This window comes from Zootermopsis nevadensis, unplaced genomic scaffold (assembly GCF_977971745.1).
Source record: "Zootermopsis nevadensis isolate Lab colony 2312 unplaced genomic scaffold, Znev_1.0 Znev_ptg000024l, whole genome shotgun sequence".
In the NCBI taxonomy this organism is placed as follows: Eukaryota; Metazoa; Arthropoda; class Insecta; order Blattodea; family Termopsidae; genus Zootermopsis; species Zootermopsis nevadensis.
In genome coordinates this window covers 3565631-3591431 of record NW_028259156.1, presented here as the reverse complement: position 1 = coordinate 3591431, position 25801 = coordinate 3565631, and the positions used below count along the sequence as shown (strand labels likewise).

The 25801-nt window shown below is 37.7% G+C and overlaps 2 protein-coding genes across 18 annotated transcripts in view; one reads left to right on the top strand and one right to left on the bottom strand.

Annotated features, from left to right (window-relative positions):
* Positions 1-25801, top strand: part of Slob (Slowpoke binding protein) — a 543833-nt gene that overhangs the window by 250531 nt on the left and 267501 nt on the right. Inside the window, exons 13-14 of one of the 17 annotated variants that reach the window (XM_022077802.2) lie at positions 11028-11250; positions 12568-14573. The exons of the other annotated variants lie outside the window; for them this stretch is intronic. The gene's annotated coding sequence lies outside the window, so the exon portion shown is untranslated. Of the gene's footprint in view, positions 1-11027; positions 11251-12567; positions 14574-25801 lie in introns of those variants that run through there. 17 annotated transcript variants of the gene reach the window in all.
* The window catches only part of LOC110836537 (uncharacterized), a 99292-nt gene that overhangs the window by 23068 nt on the left and 50423 nt on the right, over positions 1-25801 (bottom strand). The window lies entirely within an intron of this gene.

Genomic DNA, 25801 nt, shown 5'->3' with positions numbered 1-25801 from the left:
ACCAACGTCGTAGGAAAAGATGCAGAAACCACAGTTTTGAAAAATAGTTCATGAAGAGAATATTGAAATTTCGATAATGAAGTTTATGTTACTAGTAATTTTTCACTAATTACGACTTGTGTGGTATTGCATTGTCCTAATTCATTTAATTTATTAAACCTCAGGTACTCGTGAACTTAATTACATTCTTATTCAACTAAGCATGATTTATATTCCGGTTCATGTCTTCCCACGTATTCAGCTTAACTTCAAGTCTTTCCTTGACGTCGAATGGACTTTCACCAGTTTCTTTTTTACTGATCAAAACGAAAATTTTCTGTAGCCTAATACTGATATCCTAATCTGGTCATGGGTTTTACTCTAGAGATATCGATTTCGAATCTCGATCAAAAAACTTCCTATCATGAGATACTTCAAACGTCGACACAAATGCTACCAGCTCACTTAAAAAGGCACTGTGAATGTTTCTTTTCAAGTTATATAACCTCTGCAATTGACAAAGGATCGAAAAAATTACGTTTTGTTTTTATATATCCGCACTGTGTAAATGTATTTTATATAAATATAGTATCAGGAGTTTAATTAAATTAAAAATGAATGCGAACAGTTGTTTTTAAATGATTTGCATGTCAGACAGCTGTCAACAGAATTTAACAGCGTGTTATTTTCCAGCAAAGTACGATCATTCACCTTTGTTACTGTGCAGAGCATACGAGGTGCGATCGGAAAGTTTCAAGACTGCGCGTATATATATATATATATATAAAAAAAAACCTCCGTACACTTATCTCAGGTATTAAATTCATCCATCACCCTCGAAGTAGTTCCCGTGGGAGTGAACACAACGATCCCAGCGCCGCTGCCAAGCCTGGAAGCATCCCTGGAAATCTTTCTTTGTCAGCCTGTCAAGCACCATCTACGATTCTGCCTGAATCTCTTCTATCGTCTCAAATCTCCTTCCCTTTAGCTGAATTTTCATCTTTGGGAAGAGGAAGAAGTCACACGGAGCTTAGAAAGGAAGTTGGGGTCGGTTCTTGCAAGATCTTTGAGCTCCTGATAAACGAGAAGTCAAGTCGATTCTGCTTCTGGTCCTCAGACAGGAGGCTTGGCGTCGCATGTGGAGTTCTTCCTTTAGAATCAGCTGACAGGTCCCATAGCCTATCCCAACAATGTCGCACAAGTCGTTGATGGTACGACGTCGATCTTCGTGAATGGCCTGCCGAATCTTCGTAACATTTTCGGGCGTTGTGCTCGAAGATGGTCGTCCAGAACGCTCGTCATCATCATCGACAGAGGTTCGGCCATTTTTAAAACATGAATGCCACACAAAAGTTTGTGCACGACCCATTGCGGACTCCCCAAATGCTTGCGTTAGCATTTAATAGGTTTCCGTAGCCGTTTTGGCGAGTCTTTGGCAAAATTTGATGCACACGCCATTCCGAAATCGCAGGAGGGTCGGTGTAATGCACTACCAAAACGCCCGTAACTAAGAAACAAATGCTAATTCGATGATGCTGGCTGGCACACTGATTCAATATGAATGTAGGCCGCACCCCCTAAAGGCAGAAGTTCGTACTACATCCGGTTCGCCCGCTATTGACACAGTCTAGAAACTTTCCGATCGCACCTCGTAAGCCCATATGGAAAAGTGGATATTGTGTCACAGTAGTTTAATACGATTTCGCAGATGAATGTTTGTTTTCACAAACGCTTAACATCACCGTCATTAAGCACGTTATATTCTGGATGTAAATACACCCTACAAACACTGGAACGGTCATGTGGTATTCACACAGGCATATTTAAACCACAGGATGAGAAATTAAGCTATTATAACATATTTCAAGAAAATATCCAAACACTGACCTTCACGGATATCGAAAACCATGAGAAAATATTTATGACAGTAAATTTTCACAGAAGAAATTTCAAAAGGGTGAAGCTGACCTTGTCAAAGTTGTTTGTATTGATGAAATGCGTTTTACTTACACATTCTGTTTATTAATTATATTACTTACATTATTGTTAGTTTTTTATAAAAGCTGCTGAGATCATAACCCTCATATCGATATTAATCGATACCTTTGTAGCGATATGTTAACTTGTTATACAATCAATTCTTCTGGAGCTACCAACGGTGAATTTATTACACTTAGTCGCTGTGAAAGATTCAGACCATACTTCGCCTTTATTGTTTCATTCTGTTGGTCTACACCATCTGACGGCTTACACCCGTAGAAATCCTGCCTTTTTCATTGTGTAGGTTGTTTCGAAATACTTTTATCGTGCGAAAAGTAACCCAAATTGTCATTTTCCATTTAGGGTAAATTTGTTTGAATTTTGTTGTTTTTCTGTTCAATACCAGTTCAGTGTCATGCTCTGTAAATATTTTTACTTTTAAGAAATATGTAGACAAACTGCTTGGCTCATGAGCGACCATCATTAGCAGCTCGTAACATTCTAGGTTAAGTCCTGTTGAAAAATTTATCCCGAGATTTCCAGTTTTGGATAACAGTTAAAGTCTTGTAATCCAGTCCACAGTCAGAATTAAAAGTAAACTTTCCGTTGGTGTTTTAATATTTAGTTTTATTGACAGATATTATTTTATTTTATTCAAGTGTTTTTCTTCGTGAAACTAAATAAGTTTTGAATAGCTATCAGGTTATAAAATTGTAACGTCAACCACGTGAAGATGTTTGATCATATTATACCATTATGACATCAAAGAGATGAGAAGATTGTCTACAATTTTATCCGTGTGGGTTACGTAATTTCATAATAGAATTGTTACATTTGTCAGAAGATTCTTTCAGACGACCACGAAAATGGATTAAAAATAAATTGGGCGTTAAAGAGAGGAAGGTTGAAAGGTTTAATTTTAAGCTAGGAAGAGGGAAATTCATTTTCCTGGTGTGTGGTATCCGCATTTGGAGTCACGACGAACATTTTTTATACCCGTCGTCCGAGAATATATATAATCAGCGAACAGCGAACACAATAAATTACGATGCTCTGTGCTGTTGCAATCCTACGTTGTCCTCTACTCATTTTTCTCCCGGGTTGCCAACATACAGGGGCGTATCATGCAGTTAATGAAGCAGACCGAAATTCAGTATGGACACCGCGCGCTTTGACACCCCCCCTCCCCCCCCCCCATCTGTGCCATTTGCGCTCTGTTTAATCCGCGTATTGGTGAATGTATGTATGGATAGATTTCATTAAGACCAGAATGGCTCAGATAGACTTTCAGTTATTCAGCGTTTAATATAAATTGTGTCTTTGATATTTAAATACGGCATTTGATTTGTATGTGTCCTTTGTCCCGAGATTTGAGGGCGTAAATTTACTTTCATCACGAATTAAATGAATTTTACTCAGAACTTTATTATTAATAAATTATATTTATAACATATTTTATATTATTGTATTTATGTAAAGATTTGGATTCTGATGTTATTCGTGGCTTACTAATGTAAGGTGCACGCTTTCAGAATTGTTAGAAATTTGTTCTGTGTTTCGGCTGTAGAAACTGGAGGGTTACTTCATATGATATAAAAATTATCTGTCTGGAATTATAGAAAATATATTTATTAAAATTCTTTCTCTACAAATTCCGGCCTTGAGTCGCTATACAGAGGTCTAAACATGGCTGTTCCAAATGCATTCGTCTCTAGATTCAACTCTTTTTCTGTTTATTACAGACTCTGAAATTCAAGTGAAAGTATACAGATTCTACGCTTAAGAGATTATAAATGTAAATGCTTTTTAAAATATCGTTTTAAACACAGACTACGGTAGATTTATGAAAGGAGTTAATATGCTACCGCGTTTTTATATTATTATTTTTATTTTTGCGCAAGTGGTTTTTGGTTATATGCATAGTGTTACCACGTAATAAATATAAAACATCGCTTAAATACCTTATCCTTATAGAAGAATAGTAACTGATCACGATATGGTTTAATTAATGTCTGTGACTGATGTTTATCTTGTCCTTGGCATTTTGGAAATGTAAACGTGCATTTCTCAAATAACTATAAAACACGAAGATTAGTGTTCTGGAATATTTTACCTTGTAGAAGTTATCCGACGTTTCACAGGTGCTTAAAGCTAAAACAATCAGTTCTATCGCAATCCAAAAAGAATGTTACTAAGCTTGTGACTAACAGTAACAGTCAATAGCTTAATTTCTTCCGTTTTCTGACCGAAGGACGTATATAAAGATGGAATCCTTTCTTGTATTTAAAACTATTAAAATACTATGTTCTATCCCTGTAATAGCCCACTCCAGGGACACACTCCTTATCGAATCTCACAAAATTGAATCAGGTGTTGTTGGTAGGATTTGAGGTTTACTCGGTGGTGAGTACGAAGAAGGCTGCCTTCTGGGTTGTAGCGCCGTGTAGTCTAATCACTCAGTCAACAGGGCGCAGACTACAAGACGGTACAACTCAGAAGACAGCCATCTTTAATTGTGAATGTCCTTGCCCCATTACCAATGTGTTCTTTTTTGTAAAATTTCACGACTTTATTTCGTCTTAACTTTATTAATACTGACTTCTGGCAGATGTAGGAATTTATATGGTGAGAGATTTCGTGTAAAGTACCTGTCAATCCTATTCGTATGACAAGACTATATTCTAAGGTTTTCGTTGTTATGTCTCTGTAGACAGGAAGTAGCGACGCTCAGAAAGTTAGTTACATTCAACACGAGGTATAAGATCTTCCGCGTGAAACATCACTTGTTCCCTCAGCACAATAGAGGCATTCTGTTCACAGCGCCAACTGGAATTACATCCAGATGTCATTGTATTCTACGAGTTCCTTACCCCATTTCTGTATATCCGGTTACTCCAGAGTTGAAATATGACTTCTTGTCATATAGAAAGGAATGCTGTTAGCAGGGGTGGATTAAACTTTTCTCCGTCTCTGGGCTAAATAATTGTCCTGCTCCCTCGAAAAGTCAGGTCATGTGGATATATCGCAAATAAAACAGCATTCAGAGCAATGCCAAAATGTTATACTCGGAGTAAATGTAAATATACTTAAGTTAGAAAAGAAAGAAATTTCGAATTTAAGAAACGTAATAAGAGACCGCTGGGGAGACCTAGACGTAGATGGGAGGAAAATGTCAGGCGAGATCTATGGGAGATAGGAGTTGAAGGAGACTGGATTTTGTTGGCCCAGGACAGGGTCCGGTGGAGGGCTTTGGTTAATTCGGTGATGAACCTTCGGGTTCACTAAGCCATCTGGTTGGTTGGGTACACTATTTGGGAAGCCTGAGGGGAAGAGACCGCTGGGGAGACCTAGACGTAGATGGGAGGATAATGTCAGGCGGGATCTATGGGAGATAGGAGTTGAAGGAGACTGGATTTTGTTGGCCCAGGACAGGGTCCGGTGGAGGGCTTTGGTTAATTCGGTGATGAACCTCCGGGTTCTGAAAGCCATCTAGTTAGTTAATAGAATGAGTTGAAGCCAACCACTGTTAGTGCAAGAGACTTCACAGTACCAAGAATTTGTCGTGTCCTTTGGCTCGCTCTGATGCGTTGCAGTCTTTGAAACATTATTTTGTTTCAAATTGTAGCTGGTCATTGAAAGCAAGACAGTGTTCACGATATAATATACGGCTATTTTCTGGATAAATGAGCCGATTTCGAGGCCTTTTACCTTTCACCAGTAACCGTTAAAACAATAACTCTGAAAAGACAGCTTGTTTTATCACTGTAAACATCTTTACTTTTTGATAAATCGTGTCTTACATTCCAATTCGGTATTATATTTTGAGAATAATTCACTTAAAACCTAAATATATTGCATATTTAGTCAGTTTTAGTTGTATGTTAAAAGCTTGAATTTGAACGACCGTACAGGTAGTCTGCTTTAGTGTGTACTCAGCCGTTAAGATTTTACTATTGGGAGAGACAGTGTTCTCTTAAAGGCTTTATCTCGTCTTTAAATTAAAATAATATAATAAATATATATGCTACCAACCTTAAACTCGTCTTTAAACTTCTTTTATCAGTTCCTATTAAACTTCCTTTTCTCCTCACTCATTTCAACGCACACTTCAATCCAACAAATCACAATAAATTTTTGTACAACCCATCTTTATGCAATGATAAGTTTAAACGTCAGTCAATGTTTTTATTTACGACAGGCATATAAACACACGGCCCGCGGGCCGAATGTGGCACTCTCTTATGTTTCATGTGACCTGATTCAGCTGTCAGTTATACACTATAGCGAATAAAAATAATCCAGTTTTAATAAATTACTGATTTCAAATGAATGTCATATAGCTGTTTGTTTCTCAGTTTTATATTTTAATTGATTAAAATTAAAATGCTTTTCTATTTAATTCGTATTTATGTGTACTTGTAGGTAAATAAATGAACGATAAATATACCCATAACATTGATATTGGCTTTTTAGAGAAAGTTTAAAATCGTTTTATTTAATAATCCAAAATAAAAATCAAACTACGTACATGTTCACGTTTTACCAATGCATACTTCGTTTCAATGTTTGGTATTTATCGCTGTTTCTGAAGCTTTGCTACTTCATTCCTTGTATCGTTGTGTACCATTAATCTTAACTTCATCAAGCCATTAACTGCAGTCTCCGTGTTTTTACAATCTGCATCAGAAATGATGCTAATGCATCGCCCCTTTCAGATTTTGTATGACGAGCGAGAAATTACTTTGAGATTTTTACTAGTGATTAATAATTCTGTACATGAATTTAAAATAAGTGAAAATGGTAAGTGTTAAGTGTGTTCCGTAGGGTTGTTTACTATAGCATCGGTTCACGAAATTAAAGATTAATCGTGGTTTATAATGTAACATTACTCTTCATATACACGTTGAATTATATAATACGAGCTGAAAAAATATACCAAATTGCAATAAGGAGGGCACGTCTGAAGATAACTTGCATCAGCAATCTGATGACAATTGTTTACGAATGGGTAGAAAGCTCTGAAGAGTGCAGACCTAATTTTAATGCATTATGTTTCGTAAATTATCACATGTCTTACTTTCAATCCAGAATTCCACAGTACAATTTCCGTATACATTTCTAACTCCCTGGTGGCAGAACCTACATGTTCAACACCGACAACATCAGAGCCCGCCACCGGCCACGATCTTGAGCCAGCTGCATCCATTTGCCATCTTCACAGCCCACATCTCTAAGATACATCTTGATGTTATTCTCCCATCTCTTTCTTGTTCTGCCCAGTGGTCGTTTTCCAGAAGGATTCTTTACCAAAATTCTGTATGCACCTCTTGCAAACCCCCGCCCATGCGTGCTACATGTCCAGCCCATCAGAGTCTCCTAGATTTCACTATCCTCACTGTGCTAGGTGGCTAGTACAATTCATGCAGCTCCTCGTTTTGAAATATTCTAAATTCCCCACTTATTTCATCATTCCTAGGTCCAAATATCCTCCTGAACACCGTTTTCAAACACTTGTAATCTATTTTCTTCCTTCAAGGTAAGAGACCATGTTTCACAGCCATACAAGACAACAGGCAAAATTATTGTTTTATATATCCTGATCTTCATTGTTTTGGAGAGTAAACGAGATGATGATTGGGAGTATGTTAACAACCCTTACCGTAAAAATGTTTTATGTTAAGAAAACCGCAGGAAAGCCTCAATATACATTTATACATATCTTAAATAACGTTATCTTTAAGAACACGTGATATGGTGAAGACTTAGGCATTTAAACGTCTGAGGGAATAGGATTTGAGACTTTCGCGGCGAGTACAATCAATAAAATCTTCTCGGGCAATTAGCCGCGTTAACTGGTTACCGTAGTGAACCGACGTTTCGGGAACCAACTCTGTCCTCATCATCAGGGTTCTGATGCGACTGGATACCTCGGAAGTCGCCTGTGTCCGACGTTTTGGGGAACCAACTCTGTCCCCATCATCAGGGTTCTGATGCGACTGGATACCTCGGAAGTCGCCTGTGTCTGACGTTTCGGGAACCAACTCTGTCCCCATCATCAGGGTTCTGATGCGACTGGATACCTCGGAAGTCGCCTGTGTCCGACGTTTCGGGAACCAACTCTGTCCCCATTATCAGGGTTCTGATGTGACTGGATACTTCGGAAGTCGCCTGTTTCCGACGTTTCGGGAACCAACTCTGTCCCCATCATCAGGGTTCTGATGCGACTGGATACCTCGGAAGTCGCCTGTGTCCGACGTTTCGGGAACCAACTCTGTCCCCATCATCAGGGTTCTGATGTGACTGGATACTTCGGAAGTCGCCTGTTTCCGACGTTTCGGGAACCAACTCTGTCCCCATCATCAGGGTTCTGATGCGACTGGATACCTCGGAAGTCGCCTGTGTCCGACGTTTCGGGAACCAACTCTGTACCCATTATCAGGGTTCTGATGTGACTGGATACTTCGGAAGTCGCCTGTTTCCGACGTTTCGGGAACCAACTCTGTCCCCATCATCAGGGTTCTGATGTGACTGGATACTTCGGAAGTCGCCTGTGTGCGACGTTTCGGGAACCAACTCTGTCCCCATTATCAGGGTTCTGATGTGACTGGATACCTCGGAAGTCGCCTGTGTCCGACGTTTCGGGAACCAACTCTGTCCCCATCATCAGGGTTCTCAGGATACCTCGGAAGTCGCCTGTGTTAACGTCGGTTTACTACGGTAACCTGCTAACGCGGCTGATTGCCCGAGAAGATTTTATTGTCTGAGGGAATGTTTAAACTTAGGTTATATTGATAATAATTCTTGTGATAAATATGACATCGTGGTGAGTAAGTTAATTATTATAAGTTTTATTAATTGAAACTGTTTAGGATCACCTAAATTTTATGAGTGTAACTTTGTTATGTAGTTTTACGAGCAAAGTAAATCCTCACGTATCACCGTTTTCCTTTCCGGAAATGGTCCTTGGAAGTACTGAATGATGAAAAAAAGATAACACTTGACTAATTCCAAAACACGATACGTCGACACAATCTCACTTCAATTCCTGCTGTCGGAGAGAGATCATTGTCTTTCTTACACTGGGATATTTTACCAGGGAGCGGTGTAGCAGAATGAACGACTTGGGGAGGGATCAGTGTGGAAAGGTGCCAGACAGAATTCTTTCTGTAGAGGATAAAGAAATTCACATCCCTTCAAGATGACTTGTTTTGTAACCCTGCGATTTTGAAGCACTTTCAAGGGGAAAAAATAAGATTCTGTGTTATATCACAGCAGTAAAACTGACTGGACTACGAGATTTTGTGTTTATTAAACGACATTGTCAACAGTTTTGTTTTATTTAGTGTATAATAACAAATCCCAAGATAATTGTGAATAGTTGTTGCTAAGTTCTAGCGGTTAGAACGCTGGCCTTGTAATCCTGGGGTCTCGGGTTCGAATTTATAACTTGTGTTGGGCAAGGCCGTGGTCTAGGCAACACGGAGTTTTCCTCCGTGGCATCCCAACAACTACTCCATTCACACACAGAAGAAGGCAATGGCAAACCACTTCTGGATCATCTGCCAAGAACGTATATGAACAGGTCCCAGTCCGGGAAAATGATGGAAGGATCCTGTTCATATGGACCTGTCGTCAGAGAGAACACTAAATAATAATAAGATGAGGTGGTCTAGCGGTTAGAACGCTGGCCTTGTAATCCTGGGGTCTCGGGTTCGATTCCCGGCGGTGCCCGAATTTATAACTTGTGTTGGGCAAGGCCGTGGTCTAGGCAACACGGAGTTTTCCTCCGTGGCATCCCAACAATTACTCCATTCACACACAGAAGAAGGCAATGGCAAACTACTTCTGGATCATCTGCCAAGAACGTATATGAACAGGTCCCAGTCCGAGAAAAGGATGGAAGGATCCTGTTCATATGGACCTGTCGTCAGACAGAACACTAAATAAAATAATAAATAAGTTTATATATATGTCAGGAAAGTTTACGTAATTGATACACTAAATTATTTATAACGATATTATTAATTAAACTAGTTTTAAAGCGTCAGTTGTGAGTCTAGACTGGAACCTGTATATTGCCACCATCATACTTTTCCTTTGAAAATACATTGGCTTAACTGAGTACTATGGCAGTATTATCAATTTGACTACTTCAGCTCTAAATCCGTTTTATTACGACGTGTTGATGAAGCAAAATATCTCGTCAGGTGAGATAAACCGTAGTCTTAGTAGGAATGAAGTTGATGACTCATTTCCTGGGCTTTGTCCAAGTCTACACCCAGGATTCAACTAAAGGAAGTTAATGTACACCCATTTAGAACAATTAGAGCAATTAAAGACGAACAACTTCAAAACTACACTTGTAAATGTTTTGTAAACCTTAATTAAACTTTCGATAAGTAATGAAGCAATATGAACAGTCTCTTACTGCATTCGATCGGAAATTATAATTTTGGCATTAATCTTGGGAGGGTGAAATTTGGTTAAATTTTGATGTTAGAATGTGGGGAAAAATTCTGAGGGGGTGCATATTACAACCTGAAATTCATATGTCGACTCAGTATATTTTGTAGGACCGAGGAAAACCAAGAGAGAACGTGATGGATTTGACCGATCACAGGATCTACTCACTTGTAGCTAGCAGTAAGAATTTTATTAAAGTAAGCAAAAGTGTAGAAGTTGATGACTGTTAATCATCTGTATTCGATAAAAATAAATCTAGATTTCTAAACTCCATCTGTTCTTAATGTTGGAAGCTGGAATTATCCGTTTTCGTCCGATACTGACCTCTCGTATACCAGCTTCAAAATCAGTAAATATTTTAATTTTGATTTTAAGGTCGTGACTATTCTTTGCCTATCAGTTTTGTTAATTGACTGCGCAAATATGGCCATTGATTTTATAATTAATATAAATAAGTCTACGGATAATGAGGGCTTACTGTTTGTGTAATCCTAAATACAAAATAGTGCTATTTTTTTATAATTACGAGATGTAATTGCATACGATTTTTCAAGCTTGTTAGGAATATACGGGGAATAAAAGCTTACGTTTGAATGTTTTCGCAGTTTGCAATGTGGAAAGAAAGACGAGGTAATATGTCAGGAAGGAAGACTTATTTTAATCCCCAAACCACGTGGGTAGAGCCATCGTCTCAAGTTTATGCGTGCAACACAAAAGGAAATCTCTTCAAGAGCACTTCAAGGTTGTTTATTATCGCTGTTGAAATCTCTGCCCCGCCCACAAATAAGTTAGCAAGGAAGAAATTACTACACTACAGTCAGAAATAAGGTACCCAGGTTAAATATTAACATTTTAACGTATTTTCCTGAGAATAATGTATGATTCTATAAAGTTACTTAAACAAATATCATGCGTAGTCCTAGATTAAGACACAAGACCACATACTTGAAGTCTGCAGATCAAGGTTTTGGTTGTTTCACGAAATATTTTAGTGGTAATATTTCTGCATCGTAGAGTAAGTTCTTCGCCCATTCGGAGTCTCTTCTGCGCAGGCGCGCGGAGTAATACGAAACAGTCACATCTGCTACCCTGTCTCGGTAGAAACGTAGACATGTTAGGACAAATGTACATTTAACGCGTTTTAGAATTGATTGTTGGTCTTGTGTTAGATCACACGGACAACAGCGTTCAACCAGAAACACCAGCGTTATACCAATAAACACAAATACTAATGTTTTTATGTGTATTAATCACTAATTATACATAATTAGTATCATATTTCGTGTGTTTTTGGTTTCCCTATAAACATTTTTCCTATGAGATCTTAACGCATAGAAATGTTAATTGTTCTCGTGATAGTAACCTTCAGCTAATGATTACGGTTTGTTGTACAGAATATGAAATTACATGTGCTTTAAAATGTACTAACTTGAACATTTAAATATTCAGAATAAAACGCACTACGTGAGTGAAATTACAAAAATATGCCACTGAAGCTGTTTAACATGGTACATCAGAAATTTTCGCATGATATTTGTAGGAAAGAAATCTACAATTTTTGCATTTATCATGATGTTATAATGCGTTATTTCAGATCAGAATTTTTTTATGTACGTCTCATAAGAGAATGCTGAAATTATGGCAAATATTTGAACAGTTTTGTTCTGAGAATTGCGATAACTTTTCGAAATAAATTACGTAAATGTGCTATTTCAAAGATTGGATTACTTTTTTCGTCTTATATTTTTGTAGTAGGAAAACATTACTTAAATAATGGGGTCTCGGGTTCGATTCCCGGCGGTGCCCGAATTTATAACTTGTGTTGGGCAAGGCCGTGGTCTAGGCAACACGGAGTTTTCCTCCGTGGCATCCCAACAATTACTCCATTCACACACAGAAGAAGTCAATGGCAAACCACTTCTGGATCATCTGCCAAGAACGTATATGAACAGGTCCCAGTCCGAGAAAAGGATGGAAGGATCCTGTTCATATGGACCTGTCGTCAGACAAAACACTAAATAAAATAATAATATCGGAAGTCCTTGCCGAATACTTAACACACCTTCCTCATATTCCGAGGGTCCTGGGTTAAAATCTAGGTCCAGAGACTGGCTAAAATGACTGAAGTTTCTTTTTTAATTCCAGGCAAATTCCATGATATCTTGAATGACGCCAAGATAATTTCAGATACTTTCTAATTCAGTATTCAACTTTTCGGAGGAACATACTACCTACATCGTCAACATTGAAGTGCATACAGACATTATAGAAGAATGTGCTATCTCCATATTCATGCTTGAATTGTATATCATTGCTTCGGAGATATATGTCGTTTTCGTCTTTAGTATTTGACTGACTTGACAAAATGTAGTCTACAGAAAGTTATCTGTACTTCACAGTTTCATAAACCTCTTTTGGACATAACTGGAGCTGTTACTGGCGTACAGGGGGATAAGAAACTACATTACGTTCATAGGAATAAGACAGTTGATGTAAATAGAAACACCCTGTAGCTGATAATGCGTTCTGGGTTTTGGCGCCGTGTAGATGCAAATGTTACAGAGAAACATATTTTCTCTGTCTTTACGGACTGCTGATGGAGACTTTGACCGAAAGTTTAGCATCAACTAAAGAGCTTACTCGACGTCGAAACCCAGAAAAACATCGTTCCCCACCCCTGAGAAAACCTCGAATCCTATCACTCCTTACAAATCAAGGAGTTAAGTGATGGTAAAGCACTCTGGTATCGTTAAGTCCGCTGTCTAGTCTCGGTGAGTAGATAGTGGTAGATGGATTAGACACTTCTAAAAGCATCTTAAAACCTGGATTTATGTTTTTCTAACTCACAGTGACAGAAAGATGACCAATTGTGTTTTCGTCCCAAGTGACCAGAACCATCATCTGCCCTCGTTCAAAATATGATCAAATTGAGGAATTTGGCCAGATTCTTGAGAGAGTGGAAAGGTTTTCTGCGTTGTGATTAAGGGTAAGGTCTTTGGTTCCCATGTGACGTTCAGCATCAGATGCTGAGTTATGACTTTTGGTTGTCAAAAGAGTTCGTAAAATTTCCTTATCTGGCATTTTGCCCCAAACATTCAGTTCCCGCTGTTTTATCGATTCCCTGAACATTTCCTTTCGATTTCACTGCTGTCTTCGTCATCATAATCATTATTATCAATAGTGACGCATCAAAACCCTGACGTGTTTTTGGTATTAGTTGATTCATTATGGAAATAATGGACTTTATCTCTCGTCAGAGGTGTGACGAAATTATTTGTTAATTCAAACTCATTTACTTTCTTTACTCTAAATGATTTAAAAATATCGATATCTCGTCCATGACCATCTTTGTGTTGGGGTCTGCAGGTGGGAAGAACGGCCGATGAAGATTTCATAGCTGGTAACGCGGAACGGTGAACTAATTTCTCATTAAGTGGGATTTCAGGCTTTCACGGTAGGGACTATGAAAATAACTCTTCTCTGATGTTATGCCGTAGTGTGATAAACGTTTACTGACGTTTCTGAGGTAATTTCTGACTATCATCAAGTCGAATTATAAGAAGAGCTACGAGGAATTCGTCATTGGTCTGACAAAGATTCTAATTGTTCAACCGATTCGCGTATCTCGAAATAAATTCTTTTGTCGCTTACTCATTTCTGTGATGATGGAGGAAATAGCTCCGAAACGTCGGTAAACGTATACCAAACACGGCGAAACATCCCAGAAGACAGTCATCTTGTAATGTTTAATTAATTTGACTGTAGCGTATTCTCCATTAGTAGGATTTGAGGTTTTGACGGCGGGTAGTCTGGTAGACGTTTACCGAAATTTCGGATGTCCTTGACGCCTACTTCATCAGGGCGATGAGTAGTTACTGTGTTATTTTGGCATGCGGGTTGATCTTTAGAATTCAGAAATTGACGGGATACGAAAACGTATCAAAATTAGGACAGTAGTAAACTACAGACTGTTTCACACTGAAGCGGAGTATTAATTTTTGATACATTACATAAAATGTTTTGTATGGGTGCGAAACATGGTCTCTCACCCAGAGGGAGGAACACAGATTGCACGTGTTTGAGAATCGGGTGTTGAGGAGGATATTTGGGCCTAGGAGAGAAGACGATGGGGCATGGAGAAAACTGCATAATGACGAGCTTAAAAATCTGTACTCTTCCCCCAATATTGTCAGGGTGATTAAGTCGAGAAGAATGAGATGGGCTGGGCATGTAGCGCGCATGGATGGGACAAGAGGTGTGCACCGGGTATTGGTTGGGAAGCCTGAGGGGAAGAGACCGCTGGGGAGACCTAGACGTAGATGGGAGGATAATCTCAGGCGGGATCTATGGGAGATAGGAGTTGAAGGAGACTGGATTTTGTTGGCCCAGGACAGGGTCCGGTGGAGGGCTTTGGTTAATTCGGTGATGAACCTTCGGGTTCGGTAAGCCATCTGGTTGGTTGGGTCCACTATTTGGGAAGTCTGAGGGGAAGAGACCTCTGGGGAGACCTAGACGTAGATGGGAGGATAATCTCAGGCGGGATCTATGGGAGATAGGAGTTGAAGGAGACTGGATTTTGATGACCCAGGACAGGGTCCGATGGAGGGCTTTGGTTAATTCGGTGATGAACCTTCGGGTTCGGTAAGCCATCTAGTTAGTGAACACTCATCATAACCCTAGTGTATCTCATACACCAAACAACTTCGTTACGTGGCTAAAATGTTATATTGGTGTACATTACTCATGTCCTCCATGCTTTTATCTCATTTTCCTTGATATATTGTTATGCATAACGTTTTAAAACATCGTATTTCACTACTAAACTCTTCTGTCTATTATTATACAGATATTAACACATCCAGAAGAGCAGATATCCTAAATGGCGTACAAAATATTGTGTGGTAATGCGAGAATATGACAGGATTTCATGCCTCGGTTTGTGTTTATTCATTGTATAAATCTTCATTATAGCGATTCCAAATCCTTTTGTCTCTAGACAAGAAATCTAGTCTCTCAGGACTGAGTCTACTTAGCTTAATACAAACAATTGAAAATTATAGAGCTGAGACATGCTTCGGAGCAGTTATATATATTAAATTTGAAAAATTCCCCGTTCTGTTTGCAACAAGCGTTGTTTTCTGTATCGTAAAAAGGGTGCTGTAGAATGCTGTAGAATGATGTTCAAAGAGCTAGAAGTTCTGTGATGCAGCCATAAGTAATCCTGATGTATTTCAGCCATTAAGCGGTACGGCCGAATACGTTTGAAAAGTCGCCAAGTTTCTACAACGTCTATCTGACCAACCGTAGAAAAAAAATTGTAACTAGAATGAACTAGGTTTTTTAAAACTTTGAATTATTATTTTGATTCGCTCTTTAAATGTATTGTACAATCACATATTTTTAGACTCTGTGCAAAGTATGTAATAAATATGATATTGAATATTGGTCGAGTGTAGATACTTGACTTGTATCTGGAAATATTTATAGCATTTGGCTGTGAGTCATGCATTTTCTGTCGGGATGTGACAGTTACGTTTTACTTTATCAGTAAACGCAATTTAGCTATTCGTGTTTAAGGCAATGGTGAATTTTTAAGATTACATGTTTTAATTGTGTCGAATTATATAATTCTGAAGACGGCCTCGCACTAGAAGAATTTTGTTTTTGGAATATCTGAAATAAATCCTGTACTCTGTATCCCGTACAAAAACTTAACGAACATAATTACGTAGGAAGTCTCGACGTGTATTAAGATATATTATAAAAGCGATACAATAATTCCATTTTCTGAAAATCTTAATATACGTGTCTGAATTGTGAGTACAGACCAATTACAGGATACGAGGAACCAGTAACGCAATTATTTTTACTGTACATTTATTTACAATGAAACACAATATATTACAAATCTTAATACGTATTTAATTCCTTGCATTTAATAAGTTATTTGTGCTTATTTTAAACAGTTTCCTAACGTTCCATAAATCAGTAAAAAAATTTATTACGAAGGGTCAGACGACATTATTTTATTCCAATATAATGTCTACAGTTTGGAAAATTATACTGAAAGTAGTAGGAGAATGGTATAAGTAAGTGGAAAGTAAGATGCTATCATAAAATATAGACAGATTTAGCTTCCTGAGTAATTATTAATTTCTACAATCAGTACTAATGTCTCGTTTTTTACCATCAAAATTTATAATATATTTTTGAGGGCATGTCCGTACGATGTTAACTTTTAAGACTGTTATTACGAACAGCAAATCCCTTTCCAATGACCTCGTGATACTGAAACAAATTTAGCATAAAATTTCAATGGTTAGAATTAATGCAGCCACCTACCCTAATTCCAGTTTCATCGAACGATTCCTTCATGACTAAGCTCCGAGTGCAAGCTTAAACCAGGACAAACGCTGTTGGACTCCACATACACGAAGCAATATCACGAGAAAGATAAACAACACTGCAAAAACACTATAGTAGAGATGGATAAATGGATAGAACAAGCAGATTTCACTGAAACAAAGACTGTCCAGTGAAGATGGTAGACCCAGATCTCCGAACATACAGTATTCAGTATAAAAAATAAATGTAATTATAATAGCAGGGATCAATGTTTTCTCAAGCGGAATGATTGATACTTTTATAAGACATATGACAGAATATGTTGTGGAGAAATCAGTGATAACGTCACAGGTGTGATAAATTATGTATTTGCTTACTCAGTGTATCCTAAATTATATCAATATAATATTCGACATTGTACAATGTCTGAAGTTTGTAGGACTATTATGCTGGACAGAGTTCATAAAGTAAAGTTGTCTCACTATACGCCATGTAGGCGCTGGGGGGGGGGGAGACCTCAGCGCCAGATGGAGGTGAATGGTCAGCATCACGCCCCGTCCGCGATTTAACCTCTGTAAAGTCGATCACATTTTATGAGACTTGTAATTCTGGCCCGAATTTAGAACTTGTGTTGGGCAAGGCCGTGGTCTAGGCAACACGGAGTTTTCCTCCGTGGCATCCCAACAATTACTCCATTCACACACAGAAGAAGGCAATGGCAAACCACTTCTGGATCATCTGCCAAGAACGTATATGAACAGGTCCCAGTCCGAGAAAAGGATGGAAGGATCCTGTTCATATGGACCTGTCGTCGTCAGACAGAACACTAAATAAAATAATAATACAGTACAACATCCAGAATACAGTCATTCTTAATACATTTCATTTCGAATCTCTAGCAAGTAAAACTTGAGCCTGTTACATTCAGACGCTATGCTAATTTGCAGATATTTCTTAAAGCTGTACTTGTAGAGTTTATTAATTAATGTTTGTTTTCAGTACGTAACTACGTCGACTAACCAGAAATAATGTAATACAAATTAATCGCGTTTATCATCCCACTTTGTAATTTTCGACATCAGAATATGTATAGCTTTCCTTGTTCACTATTGTTTATGCAATTTACAAAATATGGTTTACCCATTGTATTAAATTTTGAATTTCAAATAAGTAATTAGTTACGTTCTTCAGTATACAGACAGGTTGACTCTACTGCTGATAGAGGATTCTGAAGAACGCTTGTAAAACGGTGTAGAATAAAATATAATTCTTGTAAATTTCAGTACATATTTATTATTTCAGTCTATACACAAACTTAGTTTTTTAAAATGTTGTTGTTAAATTTTAATTTTAACAACAACATTTTAAAAACTAAGTTTGTGTATAGACTGAAATAATAAATATATACTGAATTTTAACACAAACATGACGCATCTAAACTATAAACTCTTGTAAATTTATTCGTAGAAATTATTGGTTTGAGAAATAATAAATTAATTAAACATAGTCATTTAATTTAAAATTGCACCAATTACTGTTTCATGTATGTGTGTATGTATAAAATTTATTGGTATATTTAAACTTTGTTTTTGAAGGATATTTAATTCACACAATCTCATTTTTATATTTGTGTGTTACGGAAAGAGAAGGAATATTTGCATATCTTAATGTACATAGGTGAGATTTCATGTTCTCACGGTGACGCATACAAATATGGCCGTCTTTGGGATGTTGCGCCTTATAGTCTAGGTTGTATTGACCCAGACTGTATGAGACAACATCTCAGAAGATGACATTTTTAATAGCAATATAACGGAGAAAGCTAATTGAATCTGTTATTGATAAACGTTAACATTTGTTTAACCACTAGGGTTCATTGCTTAAAGTATAAGTATATTCTGTGAAATGTTCCTCGCATGTTTCTACCTGGACGTTGATTATATGACTCATTACCTTTCGGGGGAATTGTTTTTCTCAATTTCTTTTAATCCACGACTTAAATGAACCCCCTTTTCTAAAAAAAAAAAATGATGAAATATGAATTTGCAGAAACTGAGGTTAAAAAGTTGCTCCAACATATTTTACTTATATCATATGACATTTATCGTCTCTTATGACATAGTTCATTGTGATTATCTGACCATAATTTCACAATTAAATGAATTAATTTTTAATTTCTTGGGGTGTATTACATTTGAATATTTTTATATCGATATAAATTTAGTTTACAAATTCATGCACATGAATTAGTAATGAATCATTTTAGGGCAAAAAACAGTAGCTTGGTTATATTCATTCGGTTCTTGTTCTCAGAAAACCATCTTCAGTGTATCTGAATAATGTAGTCAGGGCTACCAAAACTGCTTCCCCTTCAAATGTATGGGTTTATTTTTTTAATACAGCTTAAACAACGTAGAGATAAAGATCTTTTAAAATAAAAACAAATGTGTTTGTGTTTACATTTGAAATTCAGAAGAGCTCGAATCTTGAGGACTGCTCGTAATGTTTCAACCATCTTAAAGCACAGCTGTGGTTGTCATTAAATTCTCTTGCAGTCAAATTACGAGGTGGAGACTCATTTCATTTCCCATTCAACTGAAGTAAGGAAGTTTTGCATTCTACACGCTCTGTTCCCGGTAGCATAAATATAAGACGATTTTTATGGGTTGATATGCCGTTCTCCTGCTCAATAATACAACGTCCGATTTGCATTTGTTTATATTTGCGGTCCCGAAGTATACTTATTACTATGAATGTGTGATAGCTGAAGTGGTTAGTCATGGGTTATTCGTAACCGAGTCCCGGGTTCGCTCCCAGGGCAGTCCGTATGGAATCTGTAGTTGGTCAGGTTTTACTCCGGGCCTTTTAGAATTTCACTGTCAGGGTCTTCCAACCCCTGCTCCATATTCCACTCACATATCACCTGAGGCAGAGAAGGGCCTATTCCGTAGAGACTTAGTCGTACCCCTTAACATTAGATTTTATTGAGGTTGTATAAATTGTAAAATATGCTGTCATGTTGGAAGATAATGTTAGCACGACTCGCGGCATGGAAAATAGTAATTATTGGTATGACGAAATACGTATTATTGATTATTATTTATTTACGAAACAAAATATACCTAACATTTCTATTCTTGTGAGTGCACACAATTTACCTGAGGAATGTCTCTTGAAATGTTGTACCTAACTCGTTGAGTTAGTTCGAACCCAAAATTTTGTAACTTATGGAATGGGGAGTAATAATTTTTGTTCGCGTATTCACACTGTAGATGGTAGGAAAACCTTGAATCTTAGCAGGTAGGATACATAAACATCAGTCTACCTATAATAATTCGCTACATGAACTTAAATTTTATGTTCTTAGTTGATATAATTGAATTTCTATATTTATTTGTGATTGGCTTTTAAGGCTAATTCTGAATACCGCATCAAAACATTTCTTTATTCACTCAGTAAAAAATTTGACGTTGTTTTAGGTCAAATTCTGTAATATCTACAGTACAACTTCTCATATCGACTGGTAAGCTGTAGGTCCACGTACGATAAATGAGTTTCATCGAACCTAAACAAAGCTTGTGTCCGGAACATTTGTATCGTCTTTTATGTGAAAATTAAGCTGGTGTTCTAACAAAAGACACGCCCAGATGCGACAGTCCATTGTCCTCAAAACTGCTATATTTAATAATAAGATAAATAAAGGTTCTCAAAGTAAGCATTTTATCGGTTTAATTAAGTAGGATTTGAGGTTTTAACGGACGTGAGTCTGAAGATGGCTGTCTTCTGGGTTGTTGCGCCGTGTAGTCTGGTCGATGTTAACCAACGTTTCAGAGGTCATACTGCCTCCATCATCAGGGCGATGAGTATGAAGATTTCTGTCTTCTGGGTTGTTGCGCTGTGTAGTCTGGTCGATGTTTACCAACGTTTCAGAGGTCATACTGCCTCCGTCATCAGGGCGATGAAGATTTCTGTCTTCTGGGTTGTTGCGCTGTGTAGTCTGGTCGATGTTTACCAACGTTTCAGAGGTCATACTGCCTCCGTCATCAGGGCGATGAAGATTTCTGTCTTCTGGGTTGTTGCGCTGTGTAGTCTGGTCGATGTTTACCAACGTTTCAGAGGTCATACTGCCTCCGTCATCAGGGCGATGAGTATGAAGATTTCTGTCTTCTGGGTTGTTGCGCCGTGTAGTCTGGTCGATGTTAACCAACGTTTCAGAGGTCATACTGCCTCCATCATCAGGGCGATGAGTATGAAGATTTCTGTCTTCTGGGTTGTTGCGCTGTGTAGTCTGGTCGATGTTTACCAACGTTTCAGAGGTCATACTGCCTCCGTCATCAGGGCGATGAAGATTTCTGTCTTCTGGGTTGTTGCGGTGTGTAGTCTGGTCGATGTTAACCAACGTTTCAGAGGTCATACTGCCTCCATCATCAGGGCGATGAGTATGAAGATTTCTGTCTTCTGGGTTGTTGCGCTGTGTAGTCTGGTCGATGTTTACCAACGTTTCAGAGGTCATACTGCCTCCATCATCAGGGCGATGAAGATTTCTGTCTTCTGGGTTGTTGCGGTGTGTAGTCTGGTCGATGTTAACCAACGTTTCAGAGGTCATACTGCCTCCATCATCAGGGCGATGAGTATGAAGATTTCTGTCTTCTGGGTTGTTGCGCTGTGTAGTCTGGTCGATGTTTACCAACGTTTCAGAGGTCATACTGCCTCCGTCATCAGGGCGATGAGTATGAAGATTTCTGTCTTCTGGGTTGTTGCGCCGTGTAGTCTGGTCGATGTTAACCAACGTTTCAGAGGTCATACTGCCTCCATCATCAGGGCGATAAAGATTTCTGTCTTCTGGGTTGTTGCGCTGTGTAGTCTGGTCGATGTTAACCAACGTTTTAGAGGTCATACTGCCTCCATCATCAGGGCGGTGAGTATGAAGATTTCTGTCTTCTGGGTTGTTGCGCTGTGTAGTCTGGTCGATGTTAACCAACGTTTTAGAGGTCATACTGCCTCCATCATCAGGGCGATGAGTATGAAGAGTTCTGTCTTCTGGGTTGTTGCGCTGTGTAGTCTGGTCGATATTAACCAACTTTTCAGTGGTCATACTGCCTCCATCATCAGGGCGATAAAGATTTCTGTCTTCTGGGTTGTTGCGCTGTGTAGTCTGGTCGATGTTAACCAACGTTTCAGAGGTCATACTGCCTCCATCATCAGGGCGATAAAGATTTCTGTCTTCTGGGTTGTTGCGCTGTGTAGTCTGGTCGATGTTTACCAACGTTTTAGAGGTCATACTGCCTCCATCATCAGGGCGATGAGTATGAAGAGTTCTGTCTTCTGGGTTGTTGCGCTGTGTAGTCTGGTCGATGTTTACCAACGTTTCAGTGGTCATACTGCCTCCATCATCAGGGCGATAAAGATTTCTGTCTTCTGGGTTGTTGCGCTGTGTAGTCTGGTCGATGTTTACCAACGTTTCAGTGGTCATACTGCCTCCATCATCAGGGCGATAAAGATTTCTGTCTTCTGGGTTGTTGCGCTGTGTAGTCTGGTCGATGTTTACCAACGTTTCAGAGGTCATACTGCCTCCATCATCAGGGCGATGAGTATGAAGATTTCTGTCTTCTGGGTTGTTGCGCTGTGTAGTCTGGTCGATGTTAACCAACGTTTCAGAGGTCTCACTGCCTCCATCATCAGGGCGGTGAGTATGAAGATTTCTGTCTTCTGGGTTGTTGCGCTGTGTAGTCTGGTCGATGTTAACCAACGTTTCAGAGGTCATACTGCCTCCATCATCATGGCATGTCGAATTTTTGGTGTTGACCAACTTTTCGGCAAACATTACGATTAAACTGCTCATACCAACCGTGAAAATGATAACTGTTTTGTTTGCCGAAACGTTGATCACCCGTAAACCAAAGTTACACATCTGTACAAAACGATTCTCTTTCAGCGCAGAGATTTTATTTTCACGGACATGACAATCAGAAATTTAAAAACCACACCTCTCCTGTAGCCTTCAACAAAATCTCAAAATTTCAGTACAGTCACGTGGACGAGCAAATTGTTTACAGACTCAGATCTAAATTCTTGATGTCCTCTTGTAGTTAATGAGTTATATTGTATTTACACTGACGGCCGGGAATGAACGATCACAAATACATTGTGTATCTAACTTTATTTGCATGTTTTAATGACAACATTAAATGCATACATTAATGAATGGGCAAGTGTTCCCTTCTGTACATTCTGTAAATAAACGTGCTTTCGACATTTTTTCTCTCTGTATTTCGGGTCTTGTGTGAACCGAATTTTTGGGAGTGAATTGGACAGAAATTCCTGATTATATTTACAAAGTTTCGGGCTTGAATCTGTGGTTTTTATGGTTTTATCCGGTACCTTCAGACTGGAATATGTTAAAATAGGCCGTGACTGTTACCTTAAACTTCCTTTACGATTCATTATTTACAATAATTTTACCATTCAAACAATTAAAGTGAAATCATGCCCTTAAAATAACAACAGATGCCAGAAAATTAATTATTAGTCGTATTATTTATTGGGGTAATTAAAATTCACCGGTTAAGCTGTACCAAATTACGTAAAATAAGCTTCGTCTGCTATGTCAAATGCAGTTATATTAAGATTTGTCACGTTTTGTCGCGGTCGAAAAAAAAGTATTATGTCAGTAAACAAAAGCGATATATTTATATGGGCGAACGTGCTTCATAAATAAGAACAGGTACCAGGAAATATCGAAGCTTTCACTGTATAAATTGTTAATTTATAAGTTGGCATAACCTTATGGAAATTAAATATTTCGATCGATGTTTTGAAATTGAATCGTATGTTCACGGTAGGGTTACATGAATAATTTAACATTCTGGAATCTATTGTGACAATCCGTGGAAAGAGTGAGGGGAAGAGAGATCATTTAAGGAAACAGAATGTTACTTCTTTTGAGTTGCCACCGCGTCTATGTGCCTGAAACAAGTTTGCAGTTATCAGAACGCAGAACATAATCATCTGAACAATCCCAGATCTCCATCTTTATTTTCTATAAATTGAATATAACATTCGTTGAGAATAAGACGAGGTTGTGATGGACAGTTGAACGTAGAATGGTACTGAGTGGACTTAAGCTGTCACTTAAGACAAACGCATGATAAAATTTATAAGCGAAGTTGAAAATATACAAAATGGAACATTTAATCTGAAAGGCATGCTCCTATAACATTATGAAATGCATTGAACACAAAAATATTATTGGAAGTGATAAATAAAGACGTAGCTTTGACAGTCATTCCTCGCCCCCAGGAGTAATGGTGGTCAGTTCTTTAACTTTAGGGTGTAACTGATCTAGAAGAGGATAACTGATATTTAATGGACATCTGACGAAGGATTGCATTTAGAACATTACATTTTAATTTATATCGATTATACACCTGAAGATGGTTCATTGAAAACCGAAACATGTCGTGAAAAAGATGATGCTCTAATTGTAAATCGAAAATTTCGATAGAAAGAGCATTATTTTAATATTTTAATATATTTTAAATATTTTAAATATTAAATGTTAATTGTAGTAATAATATTTTAATATTTAATAAAATATTTTATTGTGATTAGACGGTTAAAATTAAACAATTATAATCATCACAATATGACGCAACATTATCATATCATCTCGTGTAACTGAAGTAAATACAAGAATCAAGTAATAAAATGTGTTTTAATAAGTAACAAGCAAAGAGCTTAGTTTACAAATTGTCTTAAAGTGTAGATTCACTCATAGCAGATAATTTTGAATAAAAAATAAACACTTTCAAATTTAACGGTATATGCACCAGAAACAAATTTCTGAATTTTATTTTGAACTTTGTGGAATCGAATACTAGATGGCAGCTCCAGCTGAAAGCTTCTATCTGCTATCATTTGTCAGAAACGTTTCTCACTCTGATTGCTGACTGAACGTCATATCTCATTCTCCCCTAACTCATTTAATTAACAAATTTTACATCATTGCTTCAAAATTTTACTGATACATGAAAAACTCTGAGAATATCCAGTACCTCTCTGTCGCGTCATTAATTTTGTTTAACTCTTGAACGCACTTAAATAAAAAAACTTTATTGCTACCTAGGGACGTAATGACGTACTGATTATGAGTCCACTGGGACCGACACGTGATAAATTTAACATTTTTTTTTAAAAACAGTGACTGAACTATATTTTACGTTACTATACATTAAGTACGTATTTCAGTTTTACTGAACCATTTTCAGTGCATACCTTACGTGTTAATTATACTTGATACATTGTAACGTAATTGTGACATTATATTTGTTCAAAAACTAGCACAGAAACTCCACTGTTTACAAACACAAACCTAACACCTAGTTTTAACATTTAAAACCTAGTGGTTTTATAAATTAAAATATATGGCTACACAAGTTTTATACGACATAGTTAAATAAATTCTGTCTCTCTCTACACACACATATACAAATTATAATAATAGTATATGCATTTTAATCATAATTTATGGCTTACCAGAATATGCTACAAACTTGAGTTGTTATAACGTAATGAACTACTGACATTTCATCTTGCTTGTTGAAGTGTTTCTCAAAGTTACGTTTTGTTTGTTAAAAACGAAGTTTGTTCCCAAGTGACGATGAACTTTAAAGCAGGCTACAAAATTATAATCGAACTTATGCATTAAATTAAGCACAGTTAAGGACCACTTCGCTGTACGTAATTAAACATTAAACAATGAAGACGTATGAGGGAGTAGTGGTACAGTTCTGTACATAAAAAACATTGACAGTAAATGGACTTGAATAGTCAGATTCACGTTCCGGCCGTTTTAACCCGGAAATGACTGCTTTTTGTTGAGCAGATATTTCTTAGAACGGTCCTCGGTTTGATACTAATATAATAAATAGAATGTGGCTAAATGCAAGCGGCATTCTAACCGCTAGACCACCGTGGCCATCATTTATTTATTTAGTGTTCTGTCTGACGACAGGTCCATATGAACAGGATCCTT